Here is an 8,872-nt window from a genome sequence, read left to right as displayed (position 1 = left end):
CGGCGGCAACACACCGTCGTTCGAGGATTCCAATCTAAATTATTATATTGCTTTTGACATCTTACAAGGAAAGATTTATTAAGTATTGTGTTTTCGGATAAAAGATGAAATATGGTTTTGATTCAGTTTCTTATTTTGAGAATACATAGTTTGTTGTTAAATATCAAAGGCGGTATTAGTACAGATGATTGGTGTTGACTTCAGTATGGGATGTTGTGAGCATCAAAGTTCGTAGTGATATCTAATTTGATATGATAACAAAATAAGTATTAATTTCAAGAGTTCGGTTTTGAGTAAAGTTTACGATTCAATCCATAATCATTGTTTCATGTTAGCATTGTTTACGATATTTCCGTAAACACTGTTTTACGGGTTTTATTCTCGTCAAGATTCAAAGTATTGCTGAAGCATTTCGCTCAAAAATATCAAAATGGTTTTCAATATAATTAAGGAATTAAATCTGGGATTCCTCAACTAAAATTTTATGATTCAGCAACTATGATTTTAAATGTTCTGCTATAATGCAGATGTCGGTTTTATATCAAAACGACCCTATATATGTCATAATGATCTTGCTGAGCATTTCTTTCGCTCATACTTGCCTGTTTTTAAATTTAACCTCCAGTGAGGATTAGCTTGCTGTTTAGCCGCATAATTCGAAGAAGCAAGAAGAAGCTCTTGGAAGGTGGTTGGTCCAAAGGTTTGCGAATTAGTGTAAGTTCTTTTGTGTAAAGTTATTTATATTAGATTATATTATAGTTTTGTTATTTTATAGTTGGGCCTAGTATACTTCTTTTCGAAGTTATACTAGTGGGTTAAGTTTTGAGATTGAGAATTGTTGTAAAGAGTTTTAAAAGAAAGTGAACAATTTATTTATGGAATTTGGATATCTTGTTTCTAGAACTGTAACCTTAAAAGATCTTGGAGTAGTTTGGGGTCATTTATGATAAATATCTTCCGCTGTCATTTAATTATTGATTAAATAGGTTAATTTGGGATTGAAGTTTTTTAGTGACGACCAAATCCTCTAACCCCGGATTTGGGGGCGTTACAGGTTGGTATCAGAGATGAGGTTATAGTAAACTAGAAACGAGAGTTTGTAGGAGTGTGTATAGCTATATGAGGACGTTTGAGCTCATATCGAGTTCCTGTTGGACTATCGGTTATAGTACCAACGAGTAAGTTAACATAGGCGCATTCGTTTGAGATGGTTGTGCTGAGCTGGATGGGACTCCGGGAAGCTGCAAACTTCTATGGTGGAATCTTTCGAGGCTACTACAATTCGACGACAATGAAGATTATTGATATCTTTGGAACGTGAAGAAGTGTCTACAATCGGATGACGAGTCAACCGAAGAGTTCAAATAGAAAATAAATATTAAGACCTTGGCAATACCTTCTCTTTTTATAATTTCTTTTGACCTCTTTAAAAAGAGGTATCTGTTAAAGGATATATTCCCTAACACTCGTTTAATCATTTTATGCCACAATATTATTTTCTGGATTTCCTTTTTCCTCCAGAAATATCACCTTTAAAATCTTTTCAGTTTTATTCATTTGAGTTTGAATTCCTATAATGCTCTTTTATTCTGACTGAGATGAACAACCCTAACTATAGGGGACACAAGGTATACCTGTCTGTGTGATAGGAGTTGGATGGGACGCCATCACTTGTGTGTATTGTGAATACACGAAGGTTAACAACCTTTAGTAGTCTCTTAATCTAGACACGCAATACCAAGTTCATTTGATCATATTGATCACTCAGTTATTCTTTTATTTTAATAATACTTTTTCACAAATTCATATTTTGGTGCTGTTATGGCATAAAATTCTTTTCTCTTTGGAATTCCATTATTTTATTATCTCAAGCATTCGAAGATATGCCAATCAAGTTGGGTTGAGCTATCTTGAACAAGGAAACGTAGGGCTATGTGATGGGATTATCAATAACGGTAGTGGACTGCAATGCAATTAAAATATCAGTGACGTATAACGAAGCCAGTCTGTTTCTTTATTTCTCTCTCTATTTATCTCTATCTCTCTTTCTTTCTCTTCTTCTCTATCTTTCTCGTTATTCTTCTTTCTCGCAATCGGTAAAAAGTGATTCTATTGAAGAATTGGTCAAAGGATGTGGTTGGAACAGTGGTGCACAGTGAAGCTCCTGTAAAAGTCTTATTATACAAGGAATACAAGATTTATTTGAGATTATAGAGAATTGAGATTATTTGGAAATGGAAAGTTGGCTAGAAGATCCCTAGTGCTCTCTTCTGCTGATTCCGAGGACGGAATCCTTATAAGGGGGGTAGGTTGTAGTATCCCATATTTTTAAATATTATTATTATTATAATTATTTAGAATTATTTATGTGATTTTATGTGAATTTTAGTGAATTATTTGATAATTGGAATTGATGTTTGGGCGTTTATATGTGACATTATTTGAATATTTGAATTTTTATATGTTCAGAATAAAATATAGATAATTATGATATTTTTCTGGTAATTTTTGGATTGTTAGAAGATTTTATAATGATTTATGTATTTATTAATTATTTTCTGAATAATTACAAAATTATTTTATAAAGCCGAGAATCTTCCAACTTCAACCGTTTTTACGTTTTTACAACCTGAAACTCTTCCAAAAACTCCTTTCTAATCTAATCTGATAATTCTGAACGCTTTTCGTGTTTTGACTTTTTCGATCCGGGGTACGGTTTGATCCGTATGACTTCCGGCGTGAAATTTTCGAGACGCAAATCATTTTATAGTCCGATAACAATTCGTATCCCCAAAAGGCGAGATATTATTACCCCATTTTCGTATAAAGTATTTTATAAGAGTCTCTGTTTTTATAATTATCCAAAATTAGTATTAAAATCGTATCGTCTTCTTAGTTACTTAGCGGCTACGTAACCTATTTTCGGATCCGATATGTAAATATAATTATCAAAATATTAAATAAATAAAATATGTGATGGTTCAGTCAGTTATGTGTTGCTGTGTTATCAATTGTTTGTGAATTATTGAACGCAAAGGTTAATTTTATAATTAATTATTGAGTTGTATGAATTTAATTCGTTTTAAAATGATTTTATTGAATATTTATTCTCATAAATGATAAAATAGCTCCTAAAATTATTTTTGTTGTTTTATAATTTTATTTATTATTTTTAGGAGTTTATAAAATTTAGAAATCAATATTTTCTTGATTATTTATCGTTAAATGATTTTCTGAGTGTATTTATTTGTAAAATCCGTATTTAATTCTAGAATTCTCCAAAAAAGTTAAAATTTATATCTTATGAAGTTTGGAATATTCCGAGAATTTTAAAATTATTTTAGAAATTTTGGGATAAATTTTACCTGCGCGTTGTTTCGTTTATTCGTTAAAAACAGGTATAAATTGTGATTCAAAAATTATTTTAAAATTTTGAAAATTCTATTTTTATTAACTTTTAATTATTTGTGATATGTTATAAAATATTTTATTAATGTTCGGGTTTTGATTACCCGTGAATTATTTGTTAAATAATTAAATTGCGGGTCGGATAATACTTCAATTGTGGGGTTTATAAAGGAAAACAAAATCAAATCAAAATCAAAAAGGGGGGGGCTATGTTCAGTCGGTGCAACCCGACTCCTTCTTCTCTAATATCTCTTTCGATCTCTCTCCAATATCTCTGCATCTCTCTTCTCTACTTCGATTTCTCCCTTATTCCTTTCTTTCAACCCCATTTATTTCCTGGGTTCAGGTGAGTTCGGTGCCGCCCTTTCTTTTCCGGCCACTGTTGGTATTGTACCCGTCTGTTTCTTTCTGTTCACGGTTCTGCGTGTCTGTACTCGTATGTATATGTGCGTGCTCGTGTTACCCGTCTCCGTTTTTGCCGCCTGCTCTGTTGTTTACCTTGTTCCGCCGCCGCCCCTGGCTGCTTTCCAGCGATGTGGTGGCGCGTGGTATATGGTCCCGTGTATATGCTTGATGTTATTTCCTGTTGCTCCTGTTACTGCCTTGTGATGTTGATTGAATAATCTGATTTATTTGAATTATTTGTGAAATACTCGAAGGAAATTGTGATTTTTTTTGAATAGTTATTTTAATTATTCGAGAGTTATATCAATGGAATTTATGTCGGAACCCGAAATTAATCGGGTACCCGTAAATTTTATCGTCGTCGGCGATGAGTCTCGGCGAGCCGACGGTGGACGGTGATGCCGTTGTCCTGAGTCCTACTATTTAAAACACAAAATATGAATAAAAAAATTTGTAAAATACAGATTAAAACATGAAAATACGGATGATAACGATTAATAATTATATTTAATAAGTATTGGGAAATTTGCGAATTGACGTTGATGACTGAAGTTGGTGGTTAGATTTTGGGATTGTGATTGCTTGTGTTGTGTTTTGATGTCGGGATATTCGATGGGTAGGCCGATAAACAAAGGAGACGCTGCCCGATTTTCGGAAAATTAATTCGGGAAATTAATTCCGAAAATACGGGAACGTAACTTACGATTATCGGAAACGTCGAACGAGGTTATATAATTAAATTTTTACGAAACCTAATTACGTGTTGAGACAAGATATTTTTTTTATAAATAAACCGTTCGACTGTTTAATACGAAACGAACGCCGTTAGACTCAGAAAAATATTTCGATTTTAATAAAAGTACTTTTGAGACCTAATTTCTTTTGTATTGAAGGACCGTTTGATTTTTTATATTATTCTGAGTCAATTTTGATCGAAAAATCATATTTTTGACCCGATTTTTGTTTTAAACGTACCAAGTCGACCATTCTGATGAACTGAGTCTTATGTGATATATGAGTTATGTGCTTATGTGCTATGTGAATTATGTGCATATGTGGATCAAGAGTCCTGTATTTGTATGTTATATTTATGTGTGGGCTATCGTGTGGGTATACTATAGGCTTTTCACGCATAGTTCGTCGAGTGGTTATCGATTAGACAATTAAAGTTCTATATTTTAATTATAGATGCGGATCATTCGAGTTGATCAAGACAAGATGTTGGATAAAGAGTGAGATGGAATGGAATTGGATAACTGGCTTCTAGCAATCGCAGGAGCAGCATATCAGTCAAGTGTTGAAAAGAAGGACGGTGATGTTTTAAGACAGAATGTCAGAATAGATGCGTCTTTACGAGTGTGACTAACTGCTAAAACCCAAAGGCAAGTATTTCTATCATCACTTATTGTTCAAGTGATATTTATTTTGAATCGTATCATGCAAGTATTGCTTTCCCTATTCTCAGTTTAGAATCGATAAATGTTTTACATATCGCCGAATTAAATAATTCTGTTTATGCAAGTATTCTTCCGTTATTCTAAGTTCAGAGTAGCTAAGTGATTTTACTTATCCAATTATCAGATTTATAAATGTTGTGGATTTTGAGAAAGATGACGTTGTTTTGGTTTTCTGCCCAAGTGAATGGGCGAATAAAATTTATAAGGGTGTCGAGTATTATGACCCATTTCAATAAAAATGTTTTAAGATTGGATGGTTGCGTAAGAGGCCGTGGCGGCGGTCTAGCGTAAGCTATGTGTTACAGGATATAACACCTTGATAGGCCGATATGTGCCTTTGGTACCCCTTTGTTTAGTTGGATATGCTTCGGCATACCGGTGTTGCTCCGCGGCTGATCACCGGCGGCAACACACCGTCGTTCGAGGATTCCAATCTAAATTATTATATTGCTTTTGACATCTTACAAGGAATGATTTATTAAGTATTTTGTTTTCGGATAAAAGATGAAATGTGGTTTTGATTCAGTTTCTTATTTTGAGAATACTTAGTTTGTTGTTAAATATCAAAGGTGGTATTAGTACAGATGATTGGTGTTGACTTCAGTATGGGATGTTGTGAGCATCAAAGTTCGTAGTGATATCTAATTTAATATGATAACAAAATAAGTATTAATTTCAAGAGTTCGGTTTTGAGTAAAGTTTACGATTCAATCCATAATCATTGTTTCATGTTAGAATTGTTTACGATATTTCCGTAAACACTGTTTTACGAGTTTTATTCTCGTCAAGATTCAAACTATTGCTGAAGCATTTCACTCAAAAATATCAAAATGGTTTTCAATATAATTAAGGAATTAAATCTGGGATTCCTCAACTAAAATTTTATGATTCAGCAACTATGATTTTAAATGTTCTGCTCTAATGCAGATGTCGGTTTTATATCAAAATGACCCTATATATGTCATAATGATCTTGCTGAGCATTTCTTTCGCTCACACTTGCTTGTTTTTAAATTTAACCTCCAGTGAGGATTAGCTTGCTGTTTAGCCGCGTAATTCGAGGAAGCAAGAAGAAGCTCTTGGAAGGTGGTTGGTCCAGGGTTTGCGAATTAGTGTAAGTTCTTTTGTGTAAAGTTATTTATATTAGATTATATTATAGTTTTGTTATTTTATAGTTGGGCCTAGTATACTTCTTTTCGAAGTTATACTAGTGGGTTAGGTTTTGAGATTGAGAATTGTTGTAAAGAGTTTTAAAAGAAAGTGAACAATTTATTTATGGAATTTGGATATCTTGTTTCTAGAACTGTAACCTTAAAAGATCTTGGAGTAGTTTGGGGTCATTTATGATAAATATCTTCCACTGGCATTTAATTATTGATTAAACAGGTTAATTTGGGATTGAAGTTTTTTAGTGACGACCAAATCCTCTGACCCCGGATTTTGGGGCGTTACATTTCAGATCTTAACACACAGGAAATATCAGTACTTACTGGAATCAGTACTTACTAGAAGTCAGAACTTAAGGATATCAGAACTTAGGTTATCAGATATTTAAATATCAGAAGATAGATATCAGAACTTAAGTACGGGAGGACTTACAGTTAAGGAAGAAAGCTGATTTACAGGAAATAAGATCGAGACTAATATAAAAAAAGATATGCATAGAAAGAGTTAGAAGATAAGAAGACTTGTATAAGATATCTGATTAATATATTTTAGGAGAAAAATTTATATTCCATATCAATTAGAAGTTATCTTGTAACTGTGTACTATATAAACACATACATAGGTTTACACTATATGTGTTATCATTATCGAGAAGATCATACATTGTAACCTATCAACTCTCGTGATATTTGTTCATCACTGAGAGGGAATAGTTCCATTGTAACAGAGTTTATTATATTGAATATATCTATTTATTGTTACTTGTGTTCGAATTCGATTTGATTATATTAAACATTGTATTTAACCCCCTTCTACAGTGTTATGTGACCTAACAATTGGTATCGGAGCTTATCTGTTAACACATATATAGTAAAGATCGAAACAATCATGTCTAAAGAAGCGGGAAATCCAACCAAGCCCACTAAAACTGAAGAAACTCAAAAGACTCAAATCCACAGTCGATATGAAACTATTAGGGTTCCCATACTGAGACCTTCCGAGTATCCCATATGGAAAGTGAAGATGGCTATGTTTCTGGAAGCTACAGATCCAGAATACCTTGACAGAATTAATGAAGGACCACATAAGCCAACCAAGCTCTCTATTGTAGCTGTAGATCAGCCAGCAAAGACCATACCAAAGGATAAAAGTGAGTATACAACTGAAGATATCTCATCCATTTCCAAGGATGCAAAGGTAAGGCATTTGCTACATAGTGCAATTGATAATGTCATGTCAAATTGGGTAATTCATTGCAAGACTGCAAAGGAGATATGGGATGCCTTGGAGACAAGATGCCAGGGAATTGATGCAATCAAGAAGAACAGGAGGATTATACTCACTTAAGAGTATGAGCTCTTTGACTCAAAAAGTGATGAGTCATTAACTGACTTATATGACAGGTTTGTCAAACTCTTGAATGATCTGTCACTGGTGGACAAGGAATATGATCTTGAAGATTCAAATCTAAAATTCCTTTTAGCTCTTCCTAAAAGTTGGGATTTGAAGTCTACTATTATAAGAGACAATTATGCTCTTGATGAAACTACTCTTGATGAAATTTATGGTATGCTCAAGACTTATGGACTTGAGATGGATTAAAGGAGCAAGTGGCATGGGAGAAAGTCAAGGACAATTACTCTTAAGGCTGAGGAGGAATCCTCCAAAGTGGCTGTCTCAAAGAAAGGCAAAGGAAAGGCTCTCATCATAAAGTCTGATTCAGAATCATCAAGTTCTGATGATGATGATTCAGAAACTGAAAGTTTACCTGAAATGGATGCTGCTGAAGAGATGATGAAATTGTGTGATCTTATGGTGAAAGGTATCACAAAGATAGCCTACAGGAAATTCAGAAGGAGAAAGAAGTTTTCCAAGAAAGGAGGAAGTTCTGATAAGAAAGGGTTCAGAAAGTATGAAGGCAAAAGTGCAAAGTCTGACAGAGGAGATAACTCAAATGTCAAATGCTATAATTGTGGTGAAAGAGGCCACATATCTCCTGACTGCAAGAAAGGAAAGAGTGACAAAGGTAAGACACTTATCACAAAGAAGAATAGCTGGACAGACTCATCAGATTCTAAAGATGAGGTGAATTATGCTTTAATGGCAAATACAGATGGCAGCCCTGAAACTGCTGAATTGAAGGTACCTCAAACAACTTATGTTTTTCATACTGATGATATTACTGAGTTGAGATTATATCTTAAAACCATGTTTATTAGCTACAGAGATCAAAATTTAACATGTGAAAGATTAACTTCTGAAAATCTTGCTTTTAAGAAAAGGAATGATTATTTAGAAAAGGAGTTAGTTAAGTTCCATCAAACTCAGGAAGGAAAGGGATGATGCTTTTTATGTTAGAGATGAAGTGCTAAAATTGAATAAATCTCTAAAAACTGAGTTAAAAAAAGAAAAAGAGATTATCAGGACTTGGACTAA

The sequence above is a fragment of the Apium graveolens genome, chromosome 3, assembly GCF_009905375.1.
Source record: "Apium graveolens cultivar Ventura chromosome 3, ASM990537v1, whole genome shotgun sequence".
Taxonomy (NCBI): Eukaryota; Viridiplantae; Streptophyta; class Magnoliopsida; order Apiales; family Apiaceae; genus Apium; species Apium graveolens.
Note: the sequence above shows the minus strand (reverse complement) of the source record.